At 45.1% G+C, this 24,910-nt stretch overlaps 1 protein-coding gene across 5 annotated transcripts in view; it reads right to left on the bottom strand.

Annotated features, from left to right (window-relative positions):
* FRMPD4 (FERM and PDZ domain containing 4) overlaps positions 1 to 24,910 on the bottom strand; it is a 919,679-nt gene that overhangs the window by 838,192 nt on the left and 56,577 nt on the right. Inside the window, exons 2-3 of one of the 5 annotated variants that reach the window (XM_085007332.1) lie at positions 23,529 to 23,619; positions 16,644 to 16,765 (exon numbers count right to left, since the gene is read on the bottom strand). The exons of 1 other annotated variant lie outside the window; for it this stretch is intronic. The gene's annotated coding sequence lies outside the window, so the exon portion shown is untranslated. Of the gene's footprint in view, positions 1 to 11,942; positions 11,989 to 12,187; positions 12,279 to 16,643; positions 16,766 to 23,528; positions 23,620 to 24,910 lie in introns of those variants that run through there. 3 more of the 5 variants (XM_085007337.1, XM_085007338.1, XM_085007334.1) reach the window with 3 other exon arrangements.

Below are 24,910 nucleotides of genomic sequence, written 5' to 3'. Positions count from 1 at the left end.
GTCAGACAAATGAACTCTCTCTTCAGCATGACCGCTGAAAGGTCATCTAGTCTATGATGGAAGATTTTCAGAAAACGGAAATGTGGTGCCTCTTTGATTAACTCTTTATTTATTAAAAAAATTTTTTTTTGCTTTTTTAGGGCTGCACCCACGACTTATGGAGGTTCCCAGGCTAGGGGTCGAATCAGAGCTATAGCTGCTGGCCTATGCCACAGCCACAGCAATGCCAGATCTGTGACCTACACCACAGCTCACGGCAACGCCGGATCCTTAACCCACTGAGCGAGGCCAGGCTTGAACCTGCATCCTCGTGGATCCTAGCTGGGCTCATTTCCACTGCGCCACAACAGGAACTCCTGATTAACTCTTTCAATACCTCCTTGAACCACGATGTCTAAGAGTTAGCCTTGCAGTGAGGCAATCTGTCTCTCCAGAGTTCCCCCCCTGTAGATATAAGCATGGGAATCAGCACAGTGGCGGGCATCTGGAGGTACCAGTAACTGTGAAGCCCTTGCTACGGAGGGGGCACTGGAAGAGAATGAGGCGGGGATCAGGGACAGCCAGAAAGAACCAGAATGGATGGCAAGTCACTCAGAGGGACTCTGTGGTCCTGGAGGACAAAGGCAGGGGCTCCGTTTGGATGCTCGTGGCGTTATCACTGTGCGGAGCCAGAGGCAATTTGGGGCAAAGAGCACATTCATTGGTTTTTGCCAAGGTCATCCTCCTCTCAGTGAATACCGAGTTGGTTTCAACTAAACATTCCTAGATCACGCCCTCCCCAAGATGGTCTTCTAAATTGTTTGCAGATGGAAAGATATCGATCTTCTAAAAGAGTTCACAGCCTTATTTAGGAAATCTAAAAGGATGTTGCTCAATCCAGTGGCTATTTCTCATCCCTTATTTCACTTGGTAACCCTGCGAAATCTAGCACTACTAAATACTCTTTCCTTGACACCTGCCCCATCCCTGTCTTGACCTTCTTTCTCTCTCGCCCATTTCCGCTCAGCCTCCTGCAATGGATTCACTCTCCTCCCTTCCAGCAGTGATGGTTTTGCCAGAGGCCAAGCCCTGTCCTTGCTATATGACCTCAAACACATTTGCTGGGCAATCTCTCTACTCCCGTGACTAGATGTACACGCTTATGTTGATGAATCCCAAATGTGCGTCTCTCCAAGAGCCTCTCTCCTAATGCTTTCAATTCTACCTAAGCGGGCCACAGAGAGAGACAAGTAGGTGTGTTTCCAATGGATCCCATTGCCGTTCACTTACCTGTTCACGCATTGCCAACTTAGCACAATATTGGCTCAGTCTCCCAAACTGGGAAACTAGAAGCCCCCCGTACTCTTCCCTCTCCATGAACTGCCATAATAGAGGCATGAGATCCCAACAACGCTACTTCCAGGCAGCTCTAAAATCTGCCCCTTACTTTACCAACGACATGGTTCAACAGCTCTCATTTGGATTACTGTAATATTCAGCTCTAACTTTCACAATAATATTTTAAAGTATTTTCATAATGAGTGACAAATTTCTTGGCTCAGTCTTACCCTGTCACAGCCTAGCTTCCCACAAGCCACTAACTGAAACTACTACCAGTATTTGACCATGAAGTAGTTGCCTCAGTATCTCTAGATAGGATGCTTTAGGTCACAATGTTTTAGTTTATCCAAACCAAATTTCTATTAATTTTCTGCTACAGCAGATGAAGATTCAGCCTACTTCTCTCACCCAAATTTCCAGTAGCCCTTCTTCCCCAAATTCTGCATATGCCCAAACAGAAGGCAAGATTTTTCCTTCGAATTGTCCCATCAAAAAAGAAATCCTCCATGCCAGTCAGAATGGCCATCATTAAAAAGTCCACAAATAACAAGTGCTGGAGGGGCTGTGGAGAAAAGGGAACCCTCCTGCACAGTGGTACAGCCACTGTGGAGAACAGTTTGGAGATACCTTAGAAGTCTATACATAGAACTTCCATATGACCCCACAATCCCACTCTTGGGCATATATCCGGATAAAACTCTCCTTAAAAGAGATACATGTACCCGCATGTTCATTGCAGCACTATTCACAATAGCCAGGACATGGAAACAACCCAAATGTCCATCAACAGATGATTGGATTCGGAAGATGTGGTATATATACACAATGGAATACTACCCAGCCATAAAAAAGAATGACATCATGCCATTTGCAGCAACATGGATGGAACTAGAGAATCTCACACTGAGTGAAATGAGCCAGAAAGACAAAGACAAATACCATATGATATCACTTATAACTGGAATCTAATATCCAGCACAAATGAACATCTCCACAGAAAAGAAAATCATGGACTTGGAAAATAGACTTGTGGCTGCCCCGAGGGAGAGGGAGAGAGTGGGAGGGATGGGGAGCTTGGGCTTATCAGACACAACCTAGAATAGATTTACAAGGAGATCCTGCTGAGGAGCATTGAGAACTTTGTCTAGATACTCATGTTGCAACAGAACAAAGGGTGGGGAAAAAAATGTATACATGTAAGGATAACTTGATCCCCTTGCTGTACAGTGGGAAAAAATAAAAATAAAAAAATAATAAATAAATAAATAAATAAGAAATCCTTATCAAGACTGTCATATTACAGGTGGTCTCTCAACTACTTAATTTTGAACAACAAAGTACTATTTGGGGAAGACATATTAGCTTGAAATGACTTCGGTCAAACTCAGTTTTAGCGCTACAGAGATTACTTGACACAACAGTGGAAAATAAATAAATTTAACACAGATAGAGTCACCGTTCCTGGAGAAACAACTTCAAACTGAAGCTCTAGGTACCACTGCCTTCAAGCCTTTTTAAAACATCATCTTATTACAGTAGATTAAATACTTATGTTGTGGAGCTTACTACACATTAATGGGTGCACATGAATTATGGCATAATTTCTACTGGCATCATCATGCTTAGATTCAAAAAGTGCTGCAAACAACTGGAAATGAGCGTGGTACTGTTTTCAAGCAGCTCTAGCTTGAAAGAGACGTGAAGGTCCCTGTGTACATATGGGAGTTTGAAAAAAAACTGGATCCTGAAATGTGAGCGTGCAAAAGAGCAATTCTGCGAAACAATACATTTGATAGAATGTGAGGTTTAAAATATGTATTTATATAATTACAGTTCAAGTTAAATATGATAGGTAGGCACTTGGCCATTTCAACCCTTTCTCTAAATGTTGGATAGTCACGTTGAGAAAACAGAAGTTGGGAGTTTCCATTGTGGCTCAGCAGGCTAAGAACTTGACATAGTATCCGTGAGGATGCGGGTTCAATCCCTGGCTTCTCTCTGGGGGTTAGTGATCTGGCGCTGCTGGAAGCTGTGGTCTCCGATTGGACACCTAGGCCGGGAACTTCCGTCTGCTGCAGGTGTGGCTATAAAAAGAAGAAGGAAGGGAAAGAGAGAGGACGGAAGGAAGGAAGTTGTTTTCAACTTTTTCATTTAGGAAAATGACAGCTTCACATCTATTCAGGGCCCACTCCTCTTTGGGCATCTACTCTGGTTCTATCTCTAGATCAAGACCTCCGGTGATCGGCGCTGCCAGTAAGCAAGCCCACCCCTGTGTCTCTAGTTCATGTTCCCTCCACAAAGGCTCCATCCCCTGGCCCTTCATTGTGTCGGGGGAAGCAGTAACGCTGTCTCTTTTCCCTCCACCACCGACCGGATTCCATAACAAAACTCGCCTGTGATTTGTCCAGCAAACTGTTGGCCCTTGAGTGAAAAATGACGTAGCTGTGTTTTGATTGATTTAAACAGAACTGTTGAAATGCAATTCATGTCTCTGCATCTGAAACCGAGAGGTCTCTCCTCTTCTCCTTTCTGGACTACATGACCTTCACCTTAGACTGCTCAGTCATCCAGCCGCCTGGAGAGAAACCAGAATCCATTTCGGAGGAAATTCAAAGAGAAAGTCCAAGGGAATATTCATCTTCTGATCTTTAAAAATAGGCTTATGAAGCAGGGCAGTAATCTTCTAAAACTAGCTTTTTTTCTTGAGAGAGGATTGTCTAGATTAGCTTTAGGTCCCTCTTCAGTTTGCCAAGGGACAAGCTCGGAGGACCCAGGCCCATAGATTCCTATGGGAGCCTGACAGAAGGTAATCTTTCATCTCTGCCAAGTGGGCACAAGCTATGACGGTCAGAGTTGAAGCACAGTCACCACACAGCCTAGTTTGACTTGGACAGTTCCAGCCAACACTTGTCCTTGCATCCCATTCAGCGAGTGTCTCCTTTCATTTTCAAATGTGGTCCAGATCAGATGATACATTTTATGACCAGCCTAATTATAATGGATGTAGAGGGAAGATCCCCCGTGATAGTTAATTTTATGTGTCAACTTGACCGGGCATGGGATGCCCAGATATTTGGTCAAATGTTATTCTCAGGGTTTCGGTGGCAGTGTTTTTAGATAAGATTAACATTGAAATTGGTAGACTAAGGAGTTTCCATCGTGGCACAGCGGAAATGAATATTTGACTAGGAACCATGAGGTTGCAGGTTCGATCCCTGTCCTTGCTCAGTGGGTTAAGGATCTGGCATTGCCGTGAGATGTGGTGTAGGTCGCAGACATGGCTCAGATCTTGTGTGGCTGTGGCTGTGGCTGTGGTGTAGGCCAGCGGCTACAGCTCCGATTAGACCCCTAGCCTGGGAACCTTCAAATGCCGTGCGTGCAGCCCTAGAAAAGACAAAAAAAAAAAAAAAAGAAAGAAAGAAAGAAAAGAAAAAAAGAAAGGAAGAAATTGGTAGACTAAGTAAAGCAGATTGTCCTAGCTAATGTGGTTGGGCCTCGTCTAATCAGTTGAAGGCCTGAAAAGAACAAAAAGGCTGATCTTCCCCCAAGTAAGAGTGAACTCCTGCCTGATGGCATTCAAACTAGGATGTTGGCTTTTGCCTGCCTTTGATTTTTTGTTTTGTTTTGTTGCTTTTTTTGTTTTTTTAGGGCTACACCCGTGGCATACGGAGGTTCCCAGGCTAGGGGTCTAATCAGAGCTATAGCTGCCGGCCTAAGCCACAGTCACAAGAATGCAGGATCCAAGCCACATCTGTGACCTACACCACAGCTCACAATAATCCCGGATACTTAACCCACTGAGTGAGGCCAGGGATCCAACCCGTGTCCTCATGGATACTAGTTGGATTTGCTTCCACTGAGCCAAAACGGGAACTCCCCTGCCTGCCTTTGGATTCCAACTGAAATATCAGCTCTTCTGGGTCCTGAGCCTGCTGGCCTTCAGATCGGAACATACACCATTGGCTCTGCTGGTTCTCAGGCCTTCAGACTCAGACTAGAGTTACATCCCTGGCTGTCCTGGGTCTCTGATTGTCAACTCATCCTACAGATCTGGGGACTTGGCAGCCTGCATAATTGGGTGAACCAATCCTTCCTTAAAGTAACTATATTCACACACACACACACACACACACACACACACACACACACCCTATTGATTCTGTTTCTCTGGAGAACCCTGACCAGTATGCCCTCCACTCTTCTGATCTGAGAAACTGTGAGAAGGAGAGAGAAAAAAGGAGGAGAGCAAAGTAGGCAGTTGGGTCTCCTCCTTTCTTCTGTTCAGCCTGGGTCTGGCAAAGGAGAGACGTGATGAGCAAATGGGGAGGAATCAAGAGGACCTGAGACGCTGACATGAAGCTTTCTCATACTGCTCTGCAGTGCAATCATAACACGCTGCCGGACAATGAAGTCATGCAAAAGGAGACCCTAAAAATCTAGCTTGTTCAAGTTCAAGTTGCCCTGGGTTCTGCCATGGAAAGTAGTTGAGTTTCTAGATGCAGTTTGTAATGGACACAGTCAGAGTAAGGTGGTGTCCACTCAAGGTCCTACAGGAGACCACCTGAGTCAGGGTTGCCATGGTCAGAATGTTTATGTTCCCCTGAAATTCATAGGTTGAAATCCTACCTCCCACAGGTGATGGTATCCGTAAGTAGGGCCTTTGGGGATGATTAGATCAGAAGAGTGGATCCTTTATGAGTGGGATTAGTGATCTTACAAAAGAGATCCCACGGGTCTCCCTAGCCCCTTAAATCAGGTGAGGATATAAGAAGTCTGTGACCCAGAAGAGGGCCCTCATGTGATCAAGTGGGCACCCTGATTGTGAACTTCCAGCTTTCAAAATTTTGAGAAATAAACGTCTGTTGTTATAAGCTTCCAAGTCTGTAACACAGTCATCCCTTGGTATCCGCACGGGAATGGTTCTAGGATCATCCCATCCTCCCAGCCAATACCAAACTCCATGGATGCTCAAGTCCCTTAAAGAAAATGGTATCGGGAGTTCCCGTCGTAGAGCAGTGGTTAACGAATCCGACTAGGAACCATGAGGTTGCGGGTTCAGTCCCTGCCCTTGCTCAGTGGGTTAACCATCCGGCGTGGCCGTGAGCTGTGGTGTAGGTTGCAGACACGGCTCGGATCCCGCGTTGCTGTGGCTCTGGCGTAGGCCGGATGGCTACAGCTCCGATTCAACCCCTAGCCTGGGAACCTCCATATGCCGCGGGAGCGGCCCAAGAAATAGCAACAACAACAACAAAAGACAAAAAGACAAAAAAAAAAAAAAAAAGAAAGAAAATGGTATCGTACAGTCGGCCCTCTGTATCCACAGTTTCTGCCTCTGGAACCTGCAGAAGCAGAGGGCCAACTGTATTTTGTTCTAGCAGCCCAAATGGACTAAGAAAGGGTCAAGTGGAAGTCAAGGTCAGATCTCAGAGGGGTCTGAAGTGACAAACGAGCTGGTGCTAAAGCATTCAGAGCAACACAAAACCCTCACAAAGTCAAGAGTGGCCAGGTCACCAGTTTGTCCATTAAAGACATGAGCCACATATGCCAGCCAAGCTGGCAGCACCCATGTGGACAAATAACATCACTTCAGGAGCTCAGAAGTTCCAAAGAGCCTAACTCTTCCCTCCTGCCAGGGGGTCATAAAAGCAATACCCTATCCCACCCTCAAGGCTCTTCTAGGGAGAAAAACCAGAGGCTGGGCATTTGTGCATTCATTTGAACCACATTATTTGCCAATTTCCAACCATTTGTGACCTGCAAAATGTGATAACAACATATACTTCAAAGTGTATAAAAAGCATACAACTCAATAATAAAAAAACAAATAATCCAATTTTTTTTTCTTTTTAGAGCCAAAGCTGCAGCATACTGAAGTTCCCAGGCTAGGGGTCAAATGGGAGCTGCAACTGCTGGCCTGTACTACAGCCACAGCAATGCCAGATCTGAGCCGCATCTGTGACCTACACCACAGCTCAAGGCAATGCTGGATCGTTAACCCACTAAGGGAGGCCAGGGATCGAACCCGCATCCTCATGGATACTAGTCAGATTCGTTTCCACTGCGCGCCACAACAGGAACCCCCAAATAATCCAATTTTTAAACCAGGTAAAGGATTTAAATAGACACGTTTCCAAAGTAGATACACAAATGGACAATAAGCACAGAAAAAGATGCTCAACACTAACAGTCATTAAGGAAATAAAAATCAAAGCCACTGTGAGATACTACTTCATACCCACTAGGATGGCTAGAACCAAAAAGACAGACAGTAGCAAGAGTTGGCAAGAAAGTAGCAAAACTATAACCCTTGTACATGGCTGATGAGAACGCAAACTGGTGCAGACACTGGAGAATAGTTTGGCAATTCCTCAAAAAGTTGAAAAACAAGGTTCCCGTATGCCCCAGTGATTTCACTCCTAGACCTAAGAGAAGTGAAAATGTATGTCCACAAGTCCAAAGACTTGTACACAGATGTTCATAGCCGTGTTATCCGTAACAGCCCCAAAGTGGAAACAACCCAAATGTCCATCAAGTGAAGAGTGGATAAACGGAATGTGGTACAACCATACAATGGACTGTTATTCAGACAAAAAAAGGAATAAAGTATTAATCCGTGCTACGCATGGATTAAACCCTAGAAACATTGTAGTAGGTGAAAGAAACCAGTTACAAAGAGCCACATAATGTATGATTCCATTTATATGAAACATCTGGAGAAAGTAAATCCATAGGGACAGAAAGTAGATTAGTGGCTGCCAGGGACTAGGGCAGGGGAGTGACTATTTATGCGTATGAATTTTCTTTTTTTTTTCTTGGTTTTTTTTTTTTTTTTTGTCTTTTGTCTTTTCTAGGGCTGCACGTGCAGCATATGGAGGTTCCCAGGCTAGGGGTCTAACAGGAGCTATAGCCACTGGCCTATACCACAGCCACAGCAATGTGGGATCTGAGCCATGTCTGCAACCGACACCACAGCTCACAGCAATGCTGGATCCTTGACCCACTGAGCAAGGCCAGGGATCAAATCCACAACCTCATGGCTCCTAGTCAGATTCGTTAACCACTGAGCCACGATGAGAACTCCTGAATTTTCTTTTTGAGGTGATAAAATGTTCTGGAGCTAGAGAGTGGACATTTTGTGCTCATGGCCACGCCTATGGCATATGGAAGTTGCCGGGCCAGTGACTGAATCCAAGCTGCAACTGCAATCTAGGCTGCAGCTGCTTGGCAATGGCAGATCCTTTAACCCACCGCACCAGGCCAGGGTTTGAACCCACACCTCCACAGCAACCCGAGCTACTGAAGTCAGATTCTTAATCCACTGTGCCACAGCAGGAATTCCAATAGCAGCAATTTGTACACAGCTTTGTGAATATACTAAAAACTACTGAATCATAAACTTTCAAAGGGTGAATTTTCTGGTATTTGCATTAAACCTTAATGATTTAAAAAAAGCAACACTTTCCAAATTTTCAGAGTGGACTAACACTGAGACAGGATTGACTTTAAGGTGTTGTTGGCGTTCTCTTGTGTTCTTCCTCTAACCAGCAGAAGGGAGATTGGGATGGGCCGTAATTATAGACTAAATAAAGACGTGAGGTTCTTTTCTGCACGTCTATATTGTGATATAAACAGTTTCTTCTTGCCTGGCAATATACATAAAGATCTAGTTTTCTGGTTCGCTTGAAATTTTTTTTCTTTTCTTTTTGGGGTCACACCTGCAAGCATATGGAGGTACCCAGGCTAGGGGTCCAATCAGAGCTGCAGCCAGAGGCTACGCCACAGCCACAGCAACACCAGATCTGAGCTGCAGCTTCAACCTACACCACAGCTTGCAGCACCACTGGATCCTTAACCGGCTGAGTGAGGCCAGGGATCCAACCTGCATCCTCATGGACACTATGTCAGGTCCTTCACCCCCTAAGCCACAACAGGAACGCCTTGAAATTTTTTTAAATCTGGTAACAGTGGGCTGGCAAACCTGTATGAAAACAAGCTTCTCAGTTCAATAGCAGTAGCAGCAGCCCACTTTACATGGAGAACTCACTCTCCAGTTTGCCGTGCTCCCATCCTCAACCACTCTCACTCACTCACATTGCCTGTCTAGACATGAATTTGTGATTCCTGGCCAGTGAGTCCATTCTAAAAGTTAAATGTCAATAAGCAGTGTTTACACTCATTTCAGTTAGGAATGCGTTTAGCTGCAAATAACAAACACCCAAACAACCGTACCTTTAACCACTAGGGGCTTCTTTCTCTTATATATCAAGAAATCTGGAAGAGAGTAGTTGCTAGAGTTGGATCAAGAACTCAGTGATAATAAGATCTCAGTGGTGCAGAGGCTACGAGCTGCCTACCAAATATCTATTTTATCTCTTCTGAGTTACGTGAACTTTGTGCTTATTTGAAAGGACAAATGTGACAAGCAAAAAATGAAATTTTTTATCTCCCTTACAACTCGGAGTATTTAAGAACGGTCCTGCTCAGTGAGATGTACGTAAAAGTCCCTGAAAGGAACTTCCAGGAAGGCAACTTCAAGGGGTTAACACAGTTGGCATATGCCTTCTTTTCCCTTTGCTCTTCTCTTTCTTTATGCTCGAAATGAAAATACAATGGTCGGCGCTCTGACAGCCATTTTGAAAATAGGAGGATCAGGCCAAAAAAGCACAAACTCTAAAGGAGCATGGGTCCCTGGTTAAATCATATAACCATCATAACAGCCTTGGAGTACCCAGCTGGACTTAATAAAACCATAATTCAAGCCATCCTTTTATGGCTTTTGATTACTAGAAGCTGAATGCAATTTCTGATTGATACACTGCCAGTGTGTCTATAGCTCTTTTGACCTTTTCATTAAAGTAGTCAAATTACTGCTGCCTTGCTTATGACAAGAATACAGAGAAGGGAGAAAGGGTCTGTCACAGGTACAGCTTTTGTGTTGGCTTAAAGCCAGGGTAATAAGCGCTGGACTATTATTCAAGGCACTAAATGGATATCTTATCCAGTCGTGGGAATTGGGAGCACATAAATTTTTCATCAAATGCATACTACTATTGATGCATACTATTAAGGAAGTTTAGCTAGTTAGGACAAACATGTCATCTATGCAAACCATCCATTGGAACTCGGAACATGCCACTAATGCTCTAGTTTAGGTTCTTTGAATGCCACGTTCCCTACTATCCTGCACTCTGGAATGACACAGTTTTTGTATCCACTTCCAAACTAAAGCAAAGCAGTCATTTGAACAGTATGGAGATGCAAATGCACTAAAACCACGTGGCCATGGATATTCAATGAGGCACAGGCTCATCCAATTTACCATAACACAAATCATAAAATATACTGAAACAACCTAAATGTCCATAAACAATGAATGTCTAAAGAAAATGTGGCATATATATACAATGGAATATTACTCAGCCTTAAAAAATAAAGACATCCTGTAATATGGGACCACAGGCATGAACCTAGAGGACATCATGCTAAACGAAATAAGCCAGTCACAACGGGACAAATATTATATGATTCCATATGTATGAGGAACTGAAAACAGTCAAACTCACAGAAGCAGAGAGTGCAATGGGGCTGAGGGGAGGGGAAAACAGGAAGATGCTAATCAACAAACACAAAGTTTCAAACACACAAGATAATTAAGCTCTAGAGCTTTGCTGTACAACACTGGCTCAGAGTTAATACTACATTGTGCACTTAAAAATGTGTTAAGAGGGTAGAGCTCATGTGAAATCTTCTTACTATAATAAACAAGTTTTTAAGTTAGACTTATGCAGATAACTGGAAAAAATATATATGGATATGTACATATGCCAACATACAACTTCCATCTGAATGAAAACACAAAAATTTAAAATTCCTGTAGTAAACGCAACACACCCCAAGAATACATCTTTGTGCAGGCCCAGCTGAAGCCACGCTTTTCTAAAGAGTTAAGGACCTCCCCTGTCTATCTTTCTCTGAAAGGTGTATGTGCCCCCTCCCTCTTGCTGTGCTTGTCATTTTGTGACGCACTTGTTTTTTCTTTTTAGGGCCACACCTGCAGCATATGGAAGCTCCTGGGTGAGGGGTCAAAGCGGAGCTGCAGCTGAGGCCTACACCACAGCAATGCCGAACCTACACCACCCAAACCTACACCACCGTCTGTAGCAACGCCGGATCCTTAGCCCACTGCGCGAGGCCAGGGGTCGAACCTGCCTCCTCAGGAAGACAAGCCACTGAGCCCCAACGCAGGAACTGCTGTAATACACTTGTTTGTGTTCTCACCTCTTTCCTACTTGTCTGGGAGCCTTCTGAGGTCAGCCACCGCTCCCGTCTATTTCTTTACAGATAAATCTAATTACTTAACACTGGAGAAATGTTCTAAAAATACGGGGCTGCTTTGAATGAAGCTCTAGATAAAACTCATCACACTTTGAAGGAGGCCCATCAGTAAGACAAATCTGAAATGAGCTGTACTGGCAATGTGTCCAAAACACAGAAAAGGAAACTCCCCTAAGAAGCACTCAAGTCTTAAGAACTCGACTCTGACAACCTGCAAAGAAGACCAAAGAGAGCCTCTCGTCTGCCTTGTCAGGTATTTGTTATTTAGCCTTCCCATCAGAACTCACAGGTTTTGTTCACCCTTCCTGTTCAGTCAGCGCCGAGAGGCAGAATGACGGTGAAAGGTCCTCAATGTCTTTGGCGCCCCCGTCCCAGCTTTTCCTATTTTAGGGCAGAGCCGATGAGCTCATTTACAGAAAGGCTTGCCAGGCTCTGCATATGGTTTGTAATATAAATAGATCACATCTTAGACATATCAGCAAGATAGAGGAGGCCTGCCCTCCCCAAAGTCTGCTCAAGTAGAAATTCTCACCAGAAAAGCAGGCAAGCCACCTCTGCTTTAGACTTCTCAGGGAATTGCAGGATGTGGTGTGTGAAGATTTCAATCTCTGGGAAATTGAGATGAATTCTGGACTATCCAAAAAGATAATATGCCAAAACTGAAGATAAATGGTAATCCTGTTTCATTTCCGACTGTGACCTATCGCGGGGCTTTGCGACTGCATGTGTTCAAGATCTGGATTAGAACCTATGGCATTAGCCTCAACACGTATTGATCAGATTCTCTTTCGTCATTTATAAATAACACCTGAAAAATGGGCTTACTCATGCTATGAGTCTCCATTAAACCAAAAATAAATCTACACGCAAAATTGGAGCAAAATCTCCAATGATTCTGAGCAGCACAATAGTCATAAACAGGGGAGCGCTTTGCCATCTATTTCGGCATCTGATTTTTTATTTCGTTTTCACACTTTTTCATTTGAAATAGTTCAAGACTCAGAAGAAGTTAGAAAAATAACAAAGTTCTGTGTACCCTCGATTCAGCTTCCCCAAGTGAGAGCATCTTTCGTACCTATAGTTAAGTGCCCAAACCAGGAACTGACATTGATACAATACTATTAACTCAATTAGTAATCTTACGGGGATTTCATTCTTTTGCTGCATTTTTCTTTTTTGGTAGTGAGAGTTCTATAGAATTTTATTACATGTCTAGACATGTATAACCAGCACCACAACCAGGACACACATCGGTCTTATTTTAAAAATTTATGGGAGTTCCCGTCGTGGAGCAGTGGTTAACGAATCCGACTAGGAACCATGAGTTCGCGGGTTCGGTCCCTGCCCTTGCTCAGTGGGTTAAGGATCCGGCGTTGCCGTGAGCTGTGGTGTAGGTTGCAGACGCGGCTCGGATCCCGCGTTGCTGTGGCTCTGGCGTAGACCGGTGGCTACAGCTCCGATTCAACCCCTAGCCTGGGAACCTCCATATGCCGCGGGAGCGGCCCAAGAAATAGCAACAATAACAACAACAACAACAAAAGGACAAAAAAGACAAAAAAAAAATTTATGGAAGTCCAACTATGCACAAGGCACCATCAGGCACTTTTTTTTTGCTTTTTTAGGGCCACACCCACAGCATATGGAAGTTCCAGGCTAGGAGTCGGATTGGAGCTGTAGCTACCAGCCTACACCAGATCCTGAACCCACTCAGCGGGGACAGGGATCGAACCCGCATCCTCATGGATACTAGTTGGGTTTGTTACCACAACGGGAAGTCCTGTGAGGCCCCTTTATATAATAACTTCACGAGGTACATTTATCATCTCCATTTTGGAGAAAGAAGACATAAAGAGCCAAAAGCAGGTATTATTCCTCCTTGTGGTCTTCAGTACGAGGCATGTGCCTGAGCGGCCCTCTTAGCTAACGACAGGACTTCCAGTACCAAGGATTCGTTTTGAACCTTTATATTGGGCCTTTACTAAATCAGGGCTCTTCAATTTTTCAAGTGCAAAAAGAGAGCGTTCACAGGATCTGTTCGCTTTTTAGAAAATATCTCCATTAGGCAGGAAGTGATGAAAAGATCACGAAACAAAGAGGGTGCATCCTACAGCTCAGGACGGCAAAAGCCCCAGGACTTAAGTCACTTTTGCTTTGCCTCAAAACCACCGTAACTCTTTCTATTCTTGCTTCTCTCCTGCACCCAGACAGTAGTGTTTTTATCCTTGAGGATTATTCTAAAAATCCAAGGGGAAAGAAGAAGAAACATGGAAAGGCCTCTATGGCTTCTCAGTGTTACTTTTAACCACCTACTTCGTTTAATCCCCATTCCCTTGCAGAAAACGCTCTGTCCGTTGCCTGTCTTGAGGCTGCATGCAGTTGGAAAATGCGTGGCCTTAATGGTCCCTGTGCCCCTGTCCCTTCTACCACCACTGGGATGGGGGGGCAGGAAGGAACTGAGGTGGAGCTCGCTGGGGCTCAGCGCGGAGCTGGGCCGTCACTTCTTATCTGATTGCCACCGCTGCCTTTCAGCAACTTCTAAAGCACATCCAGCCTAAACAGCTGTGACCTCACATAGGCGTTTTCCTCCTCCTTCAGGGCCCACTCTCTCTCTTCTCCCACTTCCTTCTCTTCTTTCTGACCTCCAAGGCCAAAGTCCAGGAGGCCCATTCTCGGCCTTTTCGCGAACACTGATTCTCTGCCAAGAGTGAGGTGCAACCCAGAGGACACTTGGCATTGCCTGTGGATATTTTTGGTTGCCACAGCTGGGGGCGCGATGGGAGGTGGGCGGATGGTATCCAGTGAGCAGAGGTCAGGGATGCTGCTAAACACCCTACGATGTACGCTGTAGGGCGAGACAGCTCCTCCAACAAAGGCGGATCCCACCCCAAGTGTCAGCAGCGCCCAGGTTATAAAATCTTGCCCTAGAGGTCTTACTCAGTGGCACGCTAAACCCGGGTTCAGTCTACATGCTGATGACCCCCAGGTTTCCATCTCTAGTCCTGCCTTCTCCTCCACCTCCAGGTTCTTGTATGCAATTGTCTCCAGCTATGTCTGTTAGGTACCCCAAACTTAACTAGTTCTCAGCCAAACACGCTGTCATCCATAGAACTGCTTCTTCCCCACTCTTGCCCATTTTGATGACGAGTCCATTCAAAGGGGTCATCTTAGACCCAAAATCTGCTTCCACAGGCACCCTCTGATTAGAGTCAAAGAGCAGTGGAACTGTGAGGGGTCTCATTTGGGAGATGAAGACAGCAAGACACAGAATTTTTTTTTTCTTCTTACAGCTGCACCTGCAGCAGATGAAGGTTCCCAGGCTAGGGGTCAAATCGGAGCTGCGGCTGCCGGCCTACACCACAGCCGTGATAACACCAGATCCAAGCCGCATCTGCAACCTATGCCGAAGCTTATGCCAATGCCAAATCCTTAACCCACTGAGCAAGGTCAGGGATGGAACCCGCATGCTCAAGGACACTATGTCAGGTCCTTAACTGGCTGAGCCAAAACAGGAACTCCCAAAACCCAGAATTTTTGAGGTGTGCCTGAATCTACACGTTTAACCTGGCAAAAAGGCCAGAACAAGAACTATTATTTCCTACAGCTTTAAGTCCAGACAACTTTCCCAGAGCTGACTTGGTGCCCTCGGGTGAAATACATAGCCCAGCTGTATGCACATCGTTATTTTCACAAGTCAATGTTAGACAGCTGTTCATCGTGCAGGGTTTAGCAAACCACAGCCTGTGGGCCAAACTTGGGTTTCCACCTGTTTTTGCGTGGCCCATGAACAGAATGATTTTACCATTTTAAAATCACTGGGGAGAAAAAAGCCAAAGAGCCATAATAATATATGGCATGCGAAAATGATCTTAAAAACAAATCTTAGTGTCTGTGAATCAAGTTTTATTGGGTCACAGAGAGACTCATTCATTCTTGTATTGTCTATGGCTGTCTTTGTGCTTCAGGAGCTGAACTGAGAAGCTGCCACACTGAGCAAAGCTGAAAATATCTGGCCCTTTCCAGAACAAGTTTAGGGACCGCAGTATACTGACGAGGGCCCCCAATTTTAGAGTTCAAAAAACAAACATGAATTTCAGTTTTGTCTCCGCTGGCAGGGTGACCTTTGAGTACGATCCAGAGCTAAAGTGGGACAACACTACTTTCCTTGAAGGATTTTTAGGAGTATTAGACGTAGTGCCTGTATCAGTCTGAAGTACAGCAGGAGGAACTCAACAAATATTAGCAAGAATACTCCTAATATGTATCAGTGGTATATTACCGCTAAGTGTACTCCTCAAAATTTCCCCTTTGGTAAGCTCTGAGAGATTCCATGCCAAACGCCTTTCTCTGAAATCCAAGCAAATACACAATGTAAACATCCTAGCCTTTTGCCTCCATTAGTTGGGTGATGACAGACCAAGTTCCCATCACATTGTGTTTTGACAGCAAACTGGCTGGAGGTTAATATCTTTATAACTCACATGTCACTGTACCCAATCATGAATTCCCTGGGTAATTAGTTTCCAGGAACGCTGTCTCCTGAGGGATAAAGGTGACACTATCTGAAACAGGAAATCATCATGATCCGCCCAGTCCTCTTTCTAGCTTTCTTATCCCAAGACTGCCAGAAAATAAGTTTGTTAACAGAAAATGGGGAAACCAACATGAAGTTAGTGAAGAACAGGTAGAAACAGTCCCCAAACTCCCCATTCTTTCAGATTTCCTTAGTGTGGCCACAGAGGCAGATATTGGCTGGGGGGTGGTTTTTCGGTTGGTTTTTTTTGTTTTTTTTTTTTTTGTTTTTTTGGTTTTTTTGTGTGCCACACTCACATCATGAAGAAGTTCCCAGGCCCGGGATCAAACCCAAGCTACAGCAGGGACAATGCTGGATCCTTAGCCACTAGGCCACCAGGGAACTCCTGACTGTGGTTTTCGACGGGCATCCCCACAGGCCTCCAGAGATAAGAGCTGGGAGCATGCCTGACACTCACCTTGCCTGCGGCCTCCATCGGGGCCTTGACCTCGGCCCTGGCCACCTTCAATCCTGCAGGAGACTCTGCCATCCCTGGTGGCTTCTCGGCCTCAGGCTTGCCTCCTGGCTTACATCTCATTCCTGGAGTGGAAAAGAGGTCAAGTCTAGCTCTTTTTCTTTGTGCGGCCCCATCCTTTTCCCCGCTTGCACCCTGTCATTTTCTCCCGCTCTCCGGGTAGTTTGGGCCGAGCAAGAGTCCCTTCCAGCCTCCTTAGACTTCCTCTTCCCGCTGAACTGCCTTTTCTATGGTACCTTCTGGGATGATCCACATTTCTCACGAGTGACAAGACGTCATCTTGCTAATTAACATACGGCCTAATTATGGCAGTGTTACACTTTAGGAGACAGAATTAAAGTCTGAAGTGACCTCAGTAATTAGGAGAGGCAGACAGAGACAAATGAAAGCAGCGGCAGAACGGTGGGGGTGGACCATGACTTGGCCGCGTCCTGGGAGGCTGAGCACGACTGGCCGGGACTCAGGTGCACGGACACCTTGGGATCGGCTCCAAGCAGGCTGCTGCTGTAAAAAGAGAGCATCCCTATGTAGGGCAAGATGGGATTTTCTCTCCTCCGCCCCCTCTTTATCCTTTCCTCCACCATCCCTGGCGCCGAGGTGCCGCTTGATAAGATAGAGCAAATGAATCAGAAAAATGCACGCCCACAAAGTTGAATTTTCACACGGTGCTGCAGGAGACACAGGACTGCTAGCTGAAGCGAGGGGCTGAGGATGGCATTGCTAGGAAGTGGTCCTTACTCTGCTAGGACACCCGGCCGAGAATCAGAATCAATGAGGACAGGATGGGAACAGTCTGGGTTCCCCCAGACCTTGACCTTGGGTCAAGAGCGTAAGCACAGGTTGTTGACTGGGGAGAAGAACCAAGAAACACTGGTGGGGAGCGACCACACGAGACAAGGGAGGGAAAAAAGGCAACAGAGAGAGTCTCAACAAGCACATCGGGACCGTGGGCCGCCACAGCTCAATCCAGCGGGGGAACCGGGAGGAAGAGAATAGACCAGAGGTCAGCCAACTTCTCCAGTCAAGGGCAGAGAGTACACATTTGAGTCTGTGGGAGCTACGCCGTGACTGTAGCAGTGCCTTCATTCTGCCACTGCAGAAGGAAAATGCAGCCAGAGAGAACATGTAAAGGAACGGGCATGGCTGTGTTCCAAGAAAACACCACTTACAAAACCAGGCAGCCAAGCCAAGGGCTGTCGTGGGTCAACTCCTTGCTATAGAAGAGTGTTTCGCAAGCTACCATGGCAAAGAACCATTAAAAAAAAAAAAAATGATGGCCACTCCGTGTCCAAACAAGACTTTTGTAAATACAACAAAAATGTATCACTAGAAATGCGAAATTAAAAAAAAAAAACTGGCATACAGAATACAAGTCTTTTTAAATTATTAGAATCAAAGACACACCATATCTTGGTCCAAGTGCTTTTCTAAATGCTCACTCTGAAGTTCTGCACCTCACCTACCCTTGATCTCAGCCAAAGCCATCACTAGGGTTCACAGCCCCGGGGGCTGTCTTACGAGGAAAGGCGGCTGGGGCAGTTAGCCGCTGACACCATCCATCATTCTCAAGGGCTGCCTCCCAGCACAGTGACTCCCGGGCCTTCTGGCTTGTCTGGCAAATGGACCAAGCACATTTCCACAGTCTGAGAAGGTGCAGAGGCATCCGGCTCCCGGTAGGAAGTTGGAGGCATAGACGGCAATGGTGAGAACCACAAAGTCATGAGCAGCACACAGTCAGCAGCGCTCCCGTGTGATAGAGTCGAAAGACCCCGGGCTTTGGAGGCAAAGAAATTGAGATAAAAGTCTTGGTTCCGCCACTGAACCTCTCTGTTTCTACATTTCCTTGTCTGGAAAAGTAAGTATAATATGATGAGGGTTGCATTGAGTTTGGGATTTGTGGGGGGTTCTTTTTGGCTGCGCCTGCAGCATATGGAAGTTCCCAGGCCAGCGATCAAATCCAAGCCACAGTTGCGACCTATGCCACAGCTGCAGCAATACCTGATCTTTAACCCAATGCACCAGGCTGGAATCGAACCCATGCCTCCAGAGCGACCCAAGCTGCTGCAGTCTGATCCTGATCCCTTTGCACCACCGCAGGCACTCCTGGGTAATTTTTATTTTAAAAAGACTGTATTTTTTAGAGTAGCTTCAGGTTCACAGAAAAATTGAGAGGAAGGTACAAAGAATTCCCAGATAGGAGTTCCTGCTGTAGCTCAGCGGGAGGAACCCCACATAGTATCCGTGAGCATGCGGGTTGGATCCCTGGCCTCACTCGGTGGGTTAAGGATCCAGTGTTGCCCCAAGCTGTGGTGCAGGTCACAGATGCAGCTGGGATCCGGTGGTGCTGTGGCTGTGGTGTAGGCCAGCAGCTGCAGCTATGATTCAACCCCTAGCCTGGGAACTTCCATAACTACAGGTGTAGTCGTAAAAAGAAAAAAAAAAGAATTCCTATATATTTTCTACTCAGTACAGACATAGCACCCCCCCCCAACATCCCCATCAGAGTGATATATTTGTTACAACTGATGAGCTTATACTGATACATTGTAACCACTCCCAGTCCATAGCTTACATTGGGGCTCACTCTCGGTGTTGTACATTTTGTGGGTTTTGACAAATGTACAATTATATGTACCTATCATTACAATATCTGGGTTTTTTTTTTTGTTTTTTTTTGTTGTTGTTGTTGTGTGTTTGTTTGTTTTTTGTCTTTTTAGGGCCGCACCTACAGCATATGGAGATTCCCAGTCTAGGGGTCGAATCGGAGCTGCTGCTGCCGGCCTACACCACAGCCACAGCCATGCCAGATCCTTAACCCACGAAGCGAGGCCAGGGATCAAACCTGCATCCTCACGGATGCTAGTCCGATTTGCTTTCGCTGAGCCATGATGGGAGCACCTCATTACAATATCTTACAAAGTATTTTTACTGTCCCAAAAATCCTCTGTGCTCCACCAGCTCATCCCTTCCTCCCCTCAACCCTTGGCAACCACTGATCTTTTCACTGTTGCCATAGTTCTGCCTTTTCCAGGAATTCATCTAATTGGAATCATACATTACACAGCATTTTCAGATTGGTTTCTATCACTTCGTAATATGCACTGAAGGTGCCTCCATGGCTTGTAATGGCTTGAAAGCTCATTTCTTTTCTTTTTCTTTTTTTGAAAGCACTGAATATTCCACTGGTGATTTGCCCATTCACCTACGGAAGGACATCTTGGTTTCTTCCAAGTTTTGGCAGTTGGCAGTTATGAATAAAATTGCTATAAACATTCGCGTGCAGGCTTTTGTGTGCACGTTAAGGTTGCAAATCTTTTGGGTAAATACCAAGGAACGTAACTGCTGGATCATATAACAAGAGCATATTTAGCTTTGTGGGAAATCACCAAACCATCTTCCAAAGTGGCTGTACCACTGTATTCCCACCAGCAATGAATGAGAGTGCCTGTCGCTTGACATCCTTGTCAGTATTCAGTGTCGTTAGTGTCCCAGTTTTTGGCCACTCTAACAGGTACATAGTAGCATCTCATTTTTGTTTTACTTTGTATTTCCCTAATGATTTATGATGCGGAGCGTCTTTTCATATGCTTATCTGCCACCTGTATAATAACAGTTCTTGATCGGATGTGTCTTTTGCAAATATTTTCTCATTTTGACCTGAGTTTTAAATGGCCTCATAAGGAGTTCCCGTCGTGGCTCATCGATCAACGAATCTGACTAGCATCCATGAGGACGCTAGTTCGATCCCTGGCCTTGCTTAGTGGGTCAAGGATCTGGCATTGCTGTGGCTGTGGTGTAGGCCGGTGGCTACAGCTCTGATTTCACCCCTAGCCTGGGAACTTCCATATGCCACGGATGCAGCCCTAAAAAGCAAAAAATAATAATAATAAAATGAATGAATAAATGGCCTGATAAGAAGCTCTAGCATATGTGGAACATTTGGGCACATTAACAAGAACTCTCTAATTCCTTCCCCATAAAATCCCCAAATTATATAAAAACTTAGAGCTAGGAGGGATCTAACGGGTTGTCTCCACAAACTCCTATTTTTCTCTGTTGCTCTCCATTCAACTGCACTCACTCACCAAGCTAAAGTGAGGGGAAGGTGGTAAGGATGAGTCATAAAGTGGATGGGGCTGCAGAGGAGCCTTGGAGAATGAGAGGGATTTTAATAAGACAGAGAGAGGGAGGAGGAAATGGAAACTGTAAATGTTCCTTAAGCACCTATTACATTCTAGGTTCTATGGGGTATCCATGTAAGAATAATAAACTATCCTTATTTTTAAAGACTTTATGGTTTAATGAGAATGGATAATAAAGCCATAAGCTGAATCTTCACTGCTTGTCTACTAATTGCCAAGGATCTCACTAGATTCTTTGTATACATTGGTTATAACCCAAATGACGACCCTGCAAGGAAGGTGCCATTGACCTCATTTTAAAGAGCAAACTGACGTTCAAGGAGGCTGTGTGACACATTCCAGGCCACAAAGCTAGTAAGGAACAGAGCTGAGTGAGATTCAAGCCTAGGGCCGTCTGAGTCCAACGCTCACACTCTTCATATACCAAGCTGTTGAGAACAGCTCCTGCGACAAATCACAGATAATTTCACTGTGAGAAGTGCAACCTGGACTGAGAAAAGAATACACAAGGACCCATAAAATGGAAAAGAATTCGTAGGGAAGGTACAAACGAAATGGCTTAATTATCACTGAAGCTTGTGAAAAATGGAAATAGGAAAAGTGGAGTCACACAATCCAAGGCTTTGACTATAAGGCTAAGTGTTTTGAAGGTGTTTGCCAAGCCAGTGCACACCAGAGACTCTCAATGAGATTTTTCTAGGAGCTGGAACAATACATTAAGATTCATCTGAAAAGAATCAATTAAAAATTAAACGAACCCGACTAGGATCCATGAGGACGTGGGTTTGACTCCTGGCCTCGCTCCGTGGGTTAAGGATCCGGCACTGCCATGAGCAGTGGTCTAGGTCTCAGACACAGCTCAGATCCTGTGTTGCTGTGGCTGTGGTGCAGGCCAGCAGCTACATCTCCGATTCAACCCCTAGCCTGGGAACGTCCATATGCCACGGGTGTAGCCCTAAAAAGCAAAACACAAAAAATAAGATAAAAGAAATGGGTGGTGTTAAACAATACCATTTGGGAATGATCTTGGAGAAACACTCAACTTCTGCTTTGAGGGCGGCTGTTATAGAGGTATCCTGTCGAGTGTTCCCTGCAAACGGTCCTACTTGGACTGAATACTGGGGACCAGGCAGAAGGGATCATGTCCCACAGCCAAGTCACCCACATCCTGTTGCAGTCGGAGGAGGCCGATTTGAGAAAAGCAAGGGCTTCAGAAATCCATTTGCGACACTGCTTTGTAAGATTTTGATTGAAATTTGTATTATTGAATATTTTTTCAGATCTACATGCTGTTTATAGAAAAATGTGAAAAACAGAAGTATAAAGAATTCACACTTCTTCATTCAAAAAAAAAGTGCAGTAAGACCTGACACTAAGATAAGACTCTGCAGTTCCTGCTGGGTTCTACAATGTTTTAGGTTTTAGGTCAACTGTACCTCAATACAACTTTTTTCTAATTCAAAATCAATTTTAAAAAGTGCATACTATTTAAAAGTGGTGTACTCAGGGAGAAGACTAGTCCTCAAAGGAACTTACATGTATTAAAAAGCAACAACAATCCAAACAGTGAAATACTGGCTCAAGAACAGACAGAAATCTATCAGGAGAAGAGAATCAGCAGCGCAGAAAATGAGCTTTTTATATAAAACTGAATATTTAATAAAGAAAGCATTTTAAAACAACAGAAAGGAAAAAATAATTTAGCATATGCTGTTGAAAAAACAAATTAGGAAAAAAGGCACTCTTACCTTTTTTAACTGTATAGCCAGTTAAATTTCGAGTAGGTTTAAGAGCTTTTTTAAAAAAATTAAATATAGAAAATATTTAATTTCTGGTAGAATACACTTCAAAATTCATTTACGTGAAGAAAGCTATTCTCACATCTAAAGTTCAAAAGAGGGTATGGTTAAGGCATGATAGTGCTTCAGCTCCGTGGAATGATAGATGGCCATTCAAGTAATTATAAAACTATAGCAGCATTAAAAAAAATTTAGGCATGCTGTAACTATGAAAAATATGGCGTATTACTTTTGTTGTGGTAACAAATCACCACGAACTCAGCTGCTTGAAATAAACATACTTATTATCTTACACATTTGGAGGCTAGAAGTTTGACATAGGTCTTACTGAGCTACCATCAAGGAGTCCTCAAGGCTGCCTTCTTTTCTGGAAAATACTGAAGAATCCATTTCCTTGCTTTTTGCAACCTCTAGAGGGTGCCCGCATCCCATGGCCGGTGGCCCTTTCCTTAACATCATCAAAGTCGGTGAAGGACAATTGAGCCCTTCTCCTGTCGCTTTGCTCTGACTCCCTTCCAGAGTCACATTTACCGCCGAGTGGTCTTCTGCCTCTCTCTTTTAAGGACCCTTGTGATGACTTTGGGCCCACCCAGATAATCCAGAAAATCTACTTAAATCAGCAATAAGCAAATTCTGTTCCATCTGCAATGTTAATTTCCCATTTTTCATGTAGCCTAGCAAATGACTAGGTTGAGGGCATTAGGGCACAGACATCTTTGAGGGGCCATGACTCTATCACATATGGCTTTCAACAGATGGAGAAAATATAGTGAAATATAACTATATATTAGGCGGATGGCACAGTAAGTGAATCATTTTCTGTTCCATTTTTCAAAACTTTTGCACTGTGATATTCCTTCTATAATCTTTTGCAGACAAAACCCTACCTGGCACATGCACATCACCGCCATCATTTTTCAACCAGACAGTCAAGGGGGGCAGAGACAGATCAAAAGGCCGCCTTCATCTCCAGCAGGTCTGAAACAGGAAAAAAAGCCTTGCTACTCACAGTTCAGCCTGCGGGCCCCCAGTGGACTTATCACCTGGCATCATATAAAAATGCAGATTCTGATACAGGAGGTCTGCGTTGGGTCTGAGAATCTGCATTTTTAACAAACTCCTAGTTGATGCTGATAGCACTGGTCCATAGACCACACTCTGAATAGCAAGGTTCACCTAGGAACTTGCAAGAAATGCAAATATTCATCCCATCTCTGACCTACAGAATCAGGATCTCTGGAGGTAAGACCACCCATCTGCGCTTTTTTTTTTTTTTGTCTTTTTGCCTTTTCTAGGGCCGCTCCCGTGGCATATGGAGGTTCCCAGCCTAGGGGTCTAATCAGAGCTATAGCCGCTGGCCTACGCCAGAGCCACAGCAACGTGGGATCCGAGCCGTGTCTGAGACCTACACCACAGCTCACAGCAACGCCAAATCCTTAACCCACTGAGCAAGGCCAGGGATCGAACCTGCAACCTCATGGCTCCTAGTCAGATTCGTTAACCACTGCGCCAAGATGGGAACTCCCCCATCTGCTTTTTTTAAGCCCTCCAAGTGACTCCAAGGCTTGCTCAAGTTTGAGAATCATCGGTACAGAGGACTTCAAGACTTCTGTACAAATCCCACCCCACCCCGCATTCACAGCCCCTGGGAGGGGGTTCTGGGACAGAACACCACTGGGCCACATGACCAAAGGGTGAACACAGAGCGAGAGAGGACAGATGAACCTCTCCTTCTCCCTCTTTGGAGTCGCTTGCAGTGAGAGCAGCAGCGTTTCAGGCCTTCAACATCTGTGTGCACTGCTGTGCCAGTGCAGTATCGGTGAGAGCAGCTGCAGGGGAGCTGGGTGATAGCCTCATTCTCTGCCTCTCATTCTCAGGCAATTCTTGAGTGGGAGAAGGTGTGCTGTTGCCTCTGCACTTCTGCAGATCACAGGCGTGATGTGATCAGTGCTTCAGCCGAAAGGGCTAGGAGCCGTTGAGCCCTAAGCAGTGGTCCTCCAGCAAGGCCGAATGCCCCAGGGCAGCTGCTCACACTTTAAGGTGCATGAATCCCCTCAGGGATCTTGTAGAAGAATCTTCAGTAGGTCTCGGGTGGGGCTTGAGATTCTGCACCGCAAATAAGTTCCCAGGGGATACTGATCCTGCAGGTCCACGAAACACATTTGAATAAGTAGGTACTAAAACACACCCAATTGCCAGTTTACCTGGCTTCCAGAAAGATCCATTCATATGGATGACCAATAATTCTGGTTTGCTTGCGAATGAGAGG

Source organism: Sus scrofa, chromosome X (genome assembly GCF_054392235.1).
Source record: "Sus scrofa isolate SSC_HxYL_T2T_F1_AM1 chromosome X, Sscrofa_HxYL_maternal_Yorkshire_Landrace_v2.0, whole genome shotgun sequence".
In the NCBI taxonomy this organism is placed as follows: Eukaryota; Metazoa; Chordata; class Mammalia; order Artiodactyla; family Suidae; genus Sus; species Sus scrofa.
This window is presented reverse-complemented; position numbering and strand designations above follow the sequence as displayed.